Source organism: Arachis duranensis, chromosome 7 (genome assembly GCF_000817695.3).
Source record: "Arachis duranensis cultivar V14167 chromosome 7, aradu.V14167.gnm2.J7QH, whole genome shotgun sequence".
Lineage (NCBI taxonomy): Eukaryota > Viridiplantae > Streptophyta > Magnoliopsida > Fabales > Fabaceae > Arachis > Arachis duranensis.
Window position 1 is genome coordinate 69426956 of NC_029778.3, and position 13141 is coordinate 69440096.

Genomic DNA, 13141 nt, shown 5'->3' on the forward strand with positions numbered 1-13141 from the left:
AAGGCAAAGAGAATATAGCAATATGATCAACATCCAAATATTTGATTTGAAATTTTCAAAAACTAACAAGCAACTTGCAAAAAGATACAAGATAAGAAATAGAAATATAGAATTGAGCAATTGAACCCCTCACGGATGTGTTTACACTCTAGTCGCTCAGTGTGTCAGGTTTAATCACTCAATCCTCCTTTAATCATGTTTCTCAAAGATTTGCAAGTCATCTAACAATCAACTAATATTTGATGCATGAATGCAAATATCATGAGGACATTTGGGGGTTGTAATAGGGCTAGGGTTAGGGTAGGATTAATATGGTTAAGTGGGCTAATAGATTGAATCTTTGATTAGCTCAAGTATCCCACCTAATCCTATATCATCCTATATACATAACAAAACAACCTAACTACCCATTTATCCCTTTTCTCACATTCACTCATGCATGCTTCTTTTCAATTCAACTTCAAACGCATCTCTTATTTACATTCTTATTATCATTTTTTTCTTTTCTTTTTCCTCTTTTTTTATAAACAAAGTATGTACACCAAAAGCTTTTCTTTTATCATATAAAAGAGATGCATATATTTTAAGTAATAGATGCATGAGTGATTACCTATTTTTCCAAATATTTTTAATGAACACCCAAAGCACTAACTACCAAAGTTTTTCCACAAATTCTCCCACACTTGATTAACACACACAAACTCAAATCCAAGCTAATCAAAGATACAAATCATGGATATAATGGTTTTTCACTTAGGGGAATAATGTGCTTAAAATTAGAACAAAGGAGAATTAAAGGCTCAAAAAGTGGTTTATAATGGTAGATGTAAGGGTTGGCCATATGGGTTAGTGAGTTCAATCATACTAAATGCAATTCAAAACATCAAACATAGGACATTTCGACTAAAGCAAATCTAAGATCACAATCATAAAAGGAGTATATCACACAAGAACAAAATTTGTGGTTGAAAATGTGCAACCACACAATTAAAGCTCAAATCTTACTAGGTAATTAGTTCAAGCTCTTTTCTATGTTCCATAAAAAGATACTTCAAGCAAGTTCAAAAACAAGTTTCAAATCTAATCAATGGAATGCCTTAAAAGGAGATTTCTTGAAAATTCTTTGTTGTTCTACCAAACTTATTTACACTACCATGCAAATACAAATGCAAATATTTACTACTATAAAACTATAACGAGCCAAGATATATACATATAAGCAAACTAAGCAAAATGCACGAAATATCAACAAATATTCACAAAAGATTAAACTAATAAAAACTAGAAATAAATGCAAAGTGTTGAGAAAGACAAATTTACACCCCAAATTTGTGGATCCTGAATTTGCGGATCCTCTCCCACACTTAAACGTTGCACAGTCCTCCGTGCATGCACTTAATCTGGGGGTGAGGAGATGTAAGGCTCTACCTTCAGCTGGTGGGCACCGAGGCTCCGGGTTGCTGTAGAAAACAAAAATCGAGGAAAAGGTCAAAGTAGTGTGGTATGATAAAAGACAATGTGTGTATTCTAAATGCATACGGTTTAGAACACAACACATTGGCCGGGTAAAGACAGAAACCACAAAAGCAAAAGAGAAAGCATGTGTTCCTCAATTAAATAGCCTTGGGTGCAAGCAAAGAATAAGAAAGACTTAAGGCACAAGCAACTCCAGGTAACCTCAAAAGTCAATTGAGTATTTGAGATATTGGATATTAAAATTGTGCAAGTGAAAGCGCAAAATTAACAGAAAATGGCACAATTAACAATAACCAATTCAATGATAAAAAGAGATTATTTATTCATCCTTAGGAATAATGAAATAATCACATGTATAAGGTGCTTGTTACAAAAAGTGACAAGTCTTGATAAGAATTAAGTCAAGTCGACTAAAAAAATGCAAAGCATTAACAAGGAACAAATACCTTGTTATGTGATTATATTTACTTAAAAATCATGATGAATAAGTAGTTCAACTCAATTCACTAAATTCATTATGCACTTATAAAAATTTCACCTAATACACAACAACATGTAAATGTGCAAATCCAGTTAGGTGTAGTAATTTAAGGCAAGGTATAAATGCATTGATGAAATTCAATCAAAAAGCAACCTAATCAACATCAAACAAACACTTGCAACTTATTTAATTAACAAACAACTAAAGCAAAACTAATATAATAACTAAAATGGAAATGAAATATAAACAAAGTAAAGCAAGTAGAGAGGAGGGCAAAAGCAAGAGAAGATAGAGGTGGAAGAGAGAAGAAGAGAAGAGGAGAAAAGAAGTATAGGGGTGAGAAAATAAGGGTGTGCGTACGCACACTAGGTGAAATATGCATGGTGTGTGCTCATACAAGGTGTGCGGGTGCTCCAAACAGAGAGGGGAATTAAGAAGTGTGCGTACACACAAAGGTGAGTGCACACACAGAGGGTAAAGAAATGGAGGGTGAGCGGACGCACAAGTGTGTGCGAGCACTCTGAACAGAGAGGGGATTAGAAGGTGTGCGTGCGCACGCACAGAACACTTTTTTTTAAATAAAGCGCCAAAATTGCCAGCTATCACATTGTCTGTTCATATGCACATAGGTCCGTGCACACGCTGGTGCACGAAATTGCAATCACACTTTTGCAACTCCGCACAACTAACCAGCAAGTGCACTGGGTCGTCCAAGTAATAAAACCTTACGCGAGTAAGGGTCGATCCCACAGAGATTGTCGGCTTGAAGCAAGCTATAGTCATCTTGTAAATCTTAGTCAGGCGGATTCAAATGGTTATGAGGTTTTGATAGTTAAAAGATAAATAAAACATAAATTAAAATAAAGGTACTTATGTAATCCATTGGTGGGAATTTCAGATAAGCGTTTGGAGATACTTTATTGCTTTTGAACCTCTTCTTTCCTATTGTCTTCATCCAATCATGTGTGCTCCCTTCCATGGCAAGCTGTATGTTGGTGGATCACCGTTGTCAATGGCTACCATCCGTCCTCTCAGTGAAAATGGTCCAGGTACGATTTTCGCACGGCTAATCATCTGTCGGTTCTCACTTGTGTCGGAATAGGATCTTTCTATCCTTTTGCATACTATCACTGCGCCCAACATTCGCGAGTTTGAAACTCGTTCACAGTCATCCCATCCCCGATCCTACTCGGAATACCACAGACAAGGTTTAGACTTTCCGGATCTCAGGAATGTTGCCAATTGATTCTACCCTATACCACAAAGGTTCTAATCTCACGATTTCGAATGCTCTGTTGTCAGGAGAGGCGAGTCAAATCCGTGGATTAGAGACCCAAGAGATTATACTCCGGCTATTGTCCAATGACTATGTTGAACATCATGTAGACCGCTTGTGGTTGTCAGGCACGCGGATCTTGGCTAAGCGAGTAACGAAGATAGTGGGTGATTGTCGCGAGTCACCCCTTCATTCTGACTTAACTAAATTAAGTACGAGAGTATATCTTGGAGAAGAAGTAGGTATGAATTGAAAGAAAAACAACATTACTTGCATTAATTCATGAAGAACAGCAGAGCTCCGCACCTTAATCTATGAGGTGTAGAAACTCCACCGTTGGAAAATACATAAGAGAAGAAGGTCTAGGCATGGCCGAATGGCCAGCCTCCCAACTGTGAAAAAATGGGATAAGCTTTGTGATACAATAGTAAAAAGTGCTATTTATACCAAACTAGTTACTAGGGTTTACAGAAAATAAGTAACTAAGTGCAGATAGTGCAGAAATCCACTTCTGGGGCCCATTTGGTGTGTGTCTGGGCTGAGCTTTGAAGCTTTCACGTGCATAGGCCATTCTTGGAGTTAAACGCCAGCTTGGATACCAGTTTGGGCGTTTTACTCCAGTTCTGGTGCCAGTTCCGGCGTTTTACGCCAGAAAAGGGTCTCTGGCAGGTGTTTTAACGCCAGTTTGGGCCATCAAATCTCGGGCAAATTATGGACTATTATACATTGCTGAAAAGCCCAAGATGTCTGCTTTTTAACGCAATTAAGACCGCGCCAATTGGGCTTCTGTTGCTCCAGAAAATTCACTTTGAGTGCAGGAAGGTCAGAATCCAACAGCATTTGCAGTCCTTTCTCCGCCCCTGAATCAGATTTTTTCTTAGGTCCCTCAATTTCAGCCAGAAAATATCTGAAATTATAGAAAAACACACAAACTCATAGTAAAGTCTAGAAATGTGATTTTTTCATAAAAACTAATAAAAATATACTAAAAAGTAACTAAAACATACTAAAAACTATGTAAAAATAATGCCAAAAAGCGTATAAATTATCCGCTCATCACACGCACAGAGGCAAAATGAGGGTGGTTACGGACGCACAAGGCGTGCTAACGCTCCCAACAGAAGGGGCATAGGCTGGTGTGCGTACGCACAAAGGGGTGCATGCGCACAGGATGCAAAAATTGGGGTTGTCTGCGTATGCACGGGTGTGTGCGCACGCACATGCTCTATTTTTCTGAAAAAAAATTTAGTGCTCTAAGGCTCCAAACTTGAAATCCAAAATAGTTTTTCAACTCCAAAACATATTATTCATCAAAAACACATGATCAAAGCTAAAATATAATCAAATTAAGCTTGAATTTAAACTAAGCCTAAGCTATCTACAAGAGACAAAATGCAATAAATTGAAACTATGTACAAAGAGAGGGTTAGAAAGGTGTTATATCCATCATGGAGCTTCCAACAATGCTAGAATTTTCAAAATTTCCAATTGATTGCACCAAGTTAGGATGGAGTGTCCAACAAGCTATGAGCTCCCAACAAGAAAAATAAAAAGCAAACAAGAAAAACATATTCACAATATCAACATTTTCACAATAGTAAACAAAAACAAGATATTCATATATCAACATATTCACAATCAACTAAAAACAAGCTATTTACATATTCACATATATACAATAGCCAATAACATACACCATTGCAATTCTTCAGCAACTGCGCCAAATTTGATAAATGAGAATTCTTGTATAGTTTGGAATCAATCAAAACAAGAATCAATTCGTTAGTAGCATAGTTCAAACCAACAATGAATTCTCACAATCAAATGTCAAATTCAAATCAAATATAAACCAAGAGTAGTTAAACCTCAAGTCGTCTTCCCTAGGAGTTGCAATAAAATGATCTATTATTGGCTATTGAGAAAGGGGAATTTGAGAATGCAAGAGAGAGCAAGAAATGTAAATAGCAAGGAATTAAAAAGGAAAGCAATTAAAAGCAATGAAAATAGAATTTAAATAATAAAAGGAGCCCTAGGTGAGAATTGGGGAATTTAGGATTCCTATCTTAGTTATGGACCACAAACATGGCAATTGTGTGGAATTTATCCCAATTAGTCAATCCTACTTGAGAATTAGTCAAAAGGGCATAATTAATTCCAATCCGTAAGTCCTAGTCAACACTAATGGGTCACTTAGAGTTAAGGAAAACTAAACCAATTTTAACAATTCTCACATAACGCGAAATGGACATCCACCACTCAAGTTCACCCAAACCACACAATTTCCCAACCAAGAGTGAGAAAAACTAGGCTAAAACCAACCCAAGCATTTTATCAAACACTTGGGAGGCATGAAAATAAAGCATGATAAAATAACAAGAAATAATAAATTCTATAACTAACAAAAGCAGGTAAAGTAAGATAACAACTCAATTAAACAATAAAGGAACACAAAAACATGATGATTACGAAGAGTTAATCTGACTTAGTCAACCCTATATCGAGGATAAGTCAAGTAGGCATAGTTGATTCCAATCCCTAAGTCCTATCTCAACACTAATAGGTCACATAGAGTCAAGGGAGACCAAATCAACTAACTACCCTAATGTATCAAGCAAGAATGTACATCAATGACTCAAGGATCACCAAAGTCCCAATTTCAAGCCAAGAGTGGATAAAAACTAAGTGAAAACTAAGCCAAACATTTTATCAAATACTTGGTGTGCATGAAAATAAAATAATATTAAATTACATTAAAAATAAAAGCTAACTACCAAAAGCAAGAAAATGATAACAACAACTAAAGGAAGCATTAAATGAACATAAAACATAAATTGCATTAATTGAAAATTAAAATAACAAGAGTGATCATAAACATAAAAGACAACCAAAATGAGAAATTAACAAGATAAGCTAAGGAATTTAAGACAATAGAACAAAGAAAGGTAGAAGAAACTAGATGAAAACAAGGATTAAAAATAGAAATTACAAGAAAATTAAACTAAAAACCATATGTTCTAGAGAGAAGGGGGAGCTTCTATCTCTAGAAAATGAACTACATGATTAAAATCTAAACCTAATTGCTCCACCTTTTCACATGTAAAGAGGGCCTCTTTGATATAGCACTCAATCAGCTTCAGAAGGTCCAAAATTGGGCTCTGCAGGCCCAAAAATCGCCCCCAGCATTTGCATTAAATGAGTCACGCGCTAAGACCTGTGCGTACGCACACTTGCTGATTTTCTTCTTGTGCGTACGCACAGGGAGTTGTGCGTACGTACACATGCCTGTGTGGTTCTTGTGCGTACGCACAGTAGGTTGTGCGTACGCACACGCCAATGTGTGCTTCTCCTTTTCTTCATGTTTTCTCCCAATGCCGTGCTTCTCTTCCACTCTTATCAAGCCATTCCAACCCATTACACCTGAAATTACTTATCAAAACCATCAAGGCATCGAATGGGATGAAAGTAGGATAAAATTGATTAAATTATGCACAAAATAGCATGTTTTCACAATTGGACATAATTTAGAGAGAAAACACAAAGGCATGCTATTTAGGTGAATAAATGTGGGTTTATATGATGAAATCCACTTAAATCAAACTAAAATATATCGTCAAATATGGATTCATCACTCAGCTCGTCACCTTGGTTCAGAACAATTGCCAATATGGAGGAAGTGCTTCAGAAGACCCAAATCAACATCTCTCTATTTTCTTGAGGATATGTGACACTGTCAAGACTAATGGGGTGCATCTAGACATCTACAAGCTGCTCCTATTCCCATTTTCTCTAAGGGACAAAGCCACTCATTGGCTAGAGACCTTCCCAAAAGAAAGCATCACCAACTGGGATGACTTGGTTAGCAAGTTCTTAGCCAAGTTCTACCCCCCTCAAAGAATTATCAAGCTCAATACTGATGTGCAAACTTTCAGACAATTTAAGGGAGAGTCACTATATGAAGCTTGAGAGAGGTACAAAGCACTAATTAGAAGATGTCCTCCAGACATGTTTAGTGAATGGGTGAAGCTCTAGAATTTCTATGAAGGTCTATCCATGAAAGCAAGAAAGGCTTTGGACTACTCTTCAGGAGGGTCCCTTCAAATGATGAAAACCGGACAAGAGGCACATGATCTCATAGATATGGTGGCCAACAATCAGTATTTCTACTTCTTGGAGAGACAAGCAGTCCCAAAGAGAGGTGTTTATGAGCTTGAAGGTGTGGATACCATCCTGGCCCAGAACAAGCTTATGCACCAGCAACTTCAACAATAGATGGAGATGATGTCAAAGACGATGCACGGATTGCAATTGGCTGTAGTGAGTACAACAAGCTCATTAGCATTACCTCACCTTGGCCATTTACAAAATGGGGTTTAGAGCCCATTTGGGAAGTAGCAGAAGCTACTTTTTATGACTTTTGAATTATGAAAAGTCACATTACGCATGTTTGGCACTATTTTAAAAGGGACTTTTAACTTCCCGAAAAGTTAATTCATAGCTTTTTGAAGAAGTAGAAATATATGACTTCTCCTCCTTGATAAGTCATTCTATCATTTCCGTAAAAAAATGACCTCAAAACAAAAGAAATCTACTTGCATTCTTGGCTCTGTAAAAAAAATACTGGAAATACTTGCCCCCACCACTATTTTCACCCAAGTTTTCATCTGCTAGAAGCATTGGCCTTCCACCATCATTTTCACGTAATGATTTATCTGCTAAAAATATTGACCCTCAACCACCATTTTAAAACAATGTTCCATCTGAACCACCTATTGCATATATTCCTTCTAGTTTTTTTTTATCATTTTACCACTCTAATTTTATTATTAAATTTGTATTTAACATTGTGTGTAGTATAAAATCTAAGTTTTAATTTTATTTTTTTTCCATGTGATTTTATTTTTATATAGCTGCTATTATTTTTATAGTTAGTTATAGCAAATTCTTGACCCCAATAAAAGAGGAGGAAATTCTAATAGAAGTAAAAAAAATAAAAAACAGCAACAAAATATACATTGACACACATTTCACATTTATTTTTTATTTTTATCTACGATATCATACACAAAATAGCAAATATTAACTACACAATAATTTTTTTAACATTGCCATCAAGATTATTGTAAATTAAAATTTTATTACTAATTACCACATACAAGAATACCGTTATGGGTGAAGATGAAGTAGAAGAACTAGTTTCTGTCTAAAAAATAGAACTAATAAGAGAGCAAATAAAGAATTAATTGCCTAAACAATTGTAATCTTGGTGATTAGGTTATAGAAAATTAACATTCAATATTGAAAAGTATTTGTTATTATCGTTGTTTTAATATCCATTTTTTGTGAAAAAAATTGTATTTTTTGAGTTATTTATCCTAACTCTACAACTTTAAAACAAGTACTTCTATAACTAAAAATTCAAACACAAAATAACTTATTTATAAGTTGTTATTAATAAAGGTTCTTATACTTTAAGCTCTTTTTCCAAAAGAGCTTATTTAAGTTGTTTACCCAAATTGGGTCTTAAACCTCCTCGGACCATTCCAACAGGCACCTAGACAAGTAAAGTACTTCATAGTTGGGATTGACTATGTCACTAAGTGGATAGAAGCATAACCTCTAGCAACCACACAACTCAAAAAAGTCAAAAGTTTCTCTACAATAATATTGTCATTCGATTTGGAGTTCCACACTCCATTACCACGGATAATGGAACTCAATTCACTGAATCAGCATTTAGAAGCTTGGTGGCAGACCTCAAAATTAAGCACCAATTCACATCGGTAGAACACCCCCAGGCCAACAGAAGCTGCAAATAAAGTCGTACTAGATGGGCTAAAGCGCCAACTGTAAGACGCACAGGGAACATGGGCTGACGAGCTCCCTGAAGTCCTGTGGGCATATCGAATAACCCCCACTCAACAACTAGAGAATCTCCTTTTTGACTTGCTTATGGCATAAAAGCCATGATTCCTATAGAAGTCAATGAAAAATCTCTGAGGGTTAAGTTCTACGACAAAGTATAGAACGTTCAAGCTCAAAAAGAAGAACTTGATCTCCTCCCAGAAGTCCGAGAATAAGCTCAGATAAAAGAAGAAATATTAAAGCAAAGAATGATCCTAAGGTATAATAAGAAAGTATTCAAAAGAAGCTTCGCTGCAAACGACCTCATACTAATCCAAAATGTCATCGGAGTACCAAAGTAGGGTGAGAGAAAGTTGGCTGCAAATTGGAAGACGCTACAAAAACATTGAAGTCTTAGGAAAAGGTTACTACAAAGTGTCTGACCTGGAGGGAAGTGAGCTCCCAAGGTCATGGCATGCATGTAACTTGAAGACGTACTACAGTTAGAAAGCGAACCTTGCTCCCTAGTGTACTCTTTTCCCGACTTCATAGTTTTTTTTCCCGAGAAGGGTTGTTCTGGAAGGGATTTTAACGAGGCACCATAGCAAGGGCTAAGGGTAATAAAAACTCTTAGTAGTAAGAACACTTATGTAAATCATTTTTTATTAATGATAGTTCTTTTCTCATTAAATTTTCCATTCAAATGCACTAATTTAAGCTCAAAAATCCACAAAAGTTATTGTCTGACCTAGGTGGTTGGCAAGATGAAGCAACGAGGTACAAATTAGTGTAAGAAGTTATATAAGCAGATCGTGGACCGACCTCGTTGAAACTTAAATAGTCGGGCCTAAAATGAATCGCAAAAATAACTAATTAAAAGATGACTATTTAAAGTCAGAACAAGATTAATCATGGGGAAATAGCTTCGCTTGAAAGGCCAAATGTGGTGGCCAACCTACTTTTACCGACATCTTAAGCGACTTAACAAAATTCGCATCAAAAGTTATCAAGTGACTTAAACGTTTTCCCAAGTCACAAAAGGCTAAAGAAACAAGCTACACCAAGTCAAGAAAGAGTAAATAAAGAAACATCCATTCATGCAAAAGACTACCACACATTAAAATAGTGGGGAAAGTTTTTTAGTAGCAAAATAAAAAGAAAGATTTTTCAACTACAACTATTACAATATGAATTGTTCACAAAGACCCACAAGACAAGCTAGTCAAATTTTGAAAACTAAAACTAAGAGGGAGAAAGCTGCTCATTGGAAGTCAGGTTGGAGCTGTCCTCGACCGATATTAAAAAGGATAGGAGAGTTTCAGGCTGAGAGGAAGCAAACTCCTCTTCCATTCGAGTTGAAAATCCCTGAGGAGCTCCCTCAAATTGGACTTCTGAAGTCTACAGGTCAGGCATGGGAATGTCTTCCTCGTCATCATGAGCAGGGATGATCTTCCCATCAGCCACGATCATATCAAGACCGATAAGGGAGAGGTCTGCATTGGGAGCTATAACTCGAAACTGGACCTTCAGATTTTCAACTAGTTCATCCATCCTGAGTTATAGTCTCCTCCAAATCTGCATACCTCTCCTTTGACTTGGTGACCTCATCCACCAAATCTAGCTTCTTTCCAAAGACTCTGGTATAGCTCTCCTTAGCCTTCTTCTTTAGGCCCTCCCATGTGTAAAACCTGATCAAATCGTAATTAATTAAGTAAATAATAATATATGGGCAAAAATGGTTGCAAAAGTTAGCAATCATAATTTAACCATATAAATATGATATTTGGACTCAGTAGATTTTTCTGAGTCAGAAAACATATTTTTTTGCGTAAAAATGTGCACTAGAAATTTAACCGACAGTATTGATTGAGATCTATCCGGTATTGCAGTTGAAAAAATTAATTATGAGTGAGGAAGGTTAAAAATTTAAAAATTATGATTTAGAAAGTAAAAATATCTAAAATGCTGATTTTAAAGGTTTTGGCTCAAAGTTGGACCAAACGGGCCATATATGAGAACCAGACCTAAGTTGGGCCCAAGCCCATCATATATAAGCCCCAATTAAAGACCATTCAGTACAACACACACTTCATTTGGTGCATTGAACTGAAACGAGAGAAGAGAGGTGAGGAAGAAGCGAAACCCTAGCATATAAACACAAAAACCACCACAACTTGTGATTCCGAGCTCCGATTACCACACCGTCTACGGCCACACAAAGCTCTCGTTATTATCTTTGTTTCTATCTAAAAATATTGGTAAGATTTTGGAGTTCTCATACCCCATTTTCGTAGTATATGCTAAATTCAAAATTTGGTTATGAGTTTTGAGAAATCTTGTGGTTTTGGTTGTTTAAAGGTACTCTAATATGAGCTATTAGTGAGTTTTTTCAACCAATTTCATAGGTTAAGGTAAGGAATCCTCAAACTCTTGTGATTCATGAATTTTTTTTAATCCTAGGTTGATGTATGTATAAAATTGTGTATATTAGAGTATTGGGTGCTTTTGAATACACATTTAGAACTTGGAAATTGCTTGTGAAATTGTTGGGTGGAGCTTGGAGCTGGACTTGGTGAAATTTCACAATAAGAGTGCTTGATTTTGACTTTTAAAAGGTACGGTTTTAATTTTATTTAAATACCGTATAATATGAAATCCTAGGCTCGATGCCCCTATGATTAGGTTTAGATTATGTATTTGGTTAGAATTTGATATGTGTAGATGATATATTGTGGTAATAGGTGTTTTAGATGAGGATTATGTGGTTTTGCATAGTTGATGTGTTGTGAAAATTTATAATTTGGATGATGATTATATATTTATGTGATATGTATTGAATTAATGAATTTAGGCTAGAGGCCGTGAATTTAGGCCGGAGGCTAGAAAAAGATAAGAATGGTAAGTGATGATTGAATTGTGTGATAATGCATCAGATTGAATGAAGAATTGGTATAGAATGTATGAAAATTTAAATGATTGATGGAATAGTGAAAAATGTGGATTTGAGGTGTGAAGTTGGTGAATTTGCGTTGAATTGTGTAGATGGAGTAGGTTTGAATTTGGTTGAGTATAAATATGTGAATTGAGATGGTCTGTGATCAAATTATTGAGTCAAAACTATTTTGGGCTTGTGCACAATTGGAAAAATTGATAAATGCTATTTTTTTGTTAAAACTAATTTTCGACCAACTTTTGTGGGTCATAATTCGGTCCTCGGAGTTGAAAAACTTTCAAAATTAGATTTTATGAAAATTCATTTATCGATATTTTCAACGGTTCAATAATGGTTGAAAAAGATATGAAGGTTTGAAATTTGGGGCTAAAAACTGGTTTTTTGGACCATATTATCTTTTTCACATTCTGTTATAGCATGCGTACGCGAGCACTATCATGCGTACGCGGGAGTTAGCCTTTGTCCACACCCCCCAAACCTTCCGCATACGTGAAGGTGGTCTGCGTACACAAGTTTGAAAAACGTACACTCATGCATACGTGAGCATTTGCATGCGTATGCGACTATCCAATTTTTCTAAAAAGTGAATTTTTAAAGCTTTTAACCATTTCATAAGCCTTTGTAAACCCTGATAAGAGTCTAGAGCCAACGTAACTAAGGATGGAAGAGTTAAGGACTAAATCTAAAGATTTGAGTTAGTGAAATTGATAAAAAGAGTAAAGTATTATTTTTGTCCCCAACATTTGGGGTAAGTCCCAAAATTATCCCTAACGTTTCAATCGTCCTATTTAAGTCTCTAACATTTCAAAACTAACTCAATGTTGTCCTGCTGTTAGGGATCCGTTAACAGAATTGACGGCAGGACAAAATTGAGACGATTTTAAAACGTTAGCGACTTAAATAGGACGAAAACGTTGGGGACAAAAATAACACATAGAAATAAATTTTAATTTTATCCTTCAATAATATCAATTTTTTACTATACATAGTATTCAATTATTTTTTAATCACATCTAAGTAAATACACTTAATCATATTACTTTCATTTTAAATAAATTAATTTTTTTATAATTTTACTCTTAAAGATTTTTAATTATCATGAAATATTAGAACT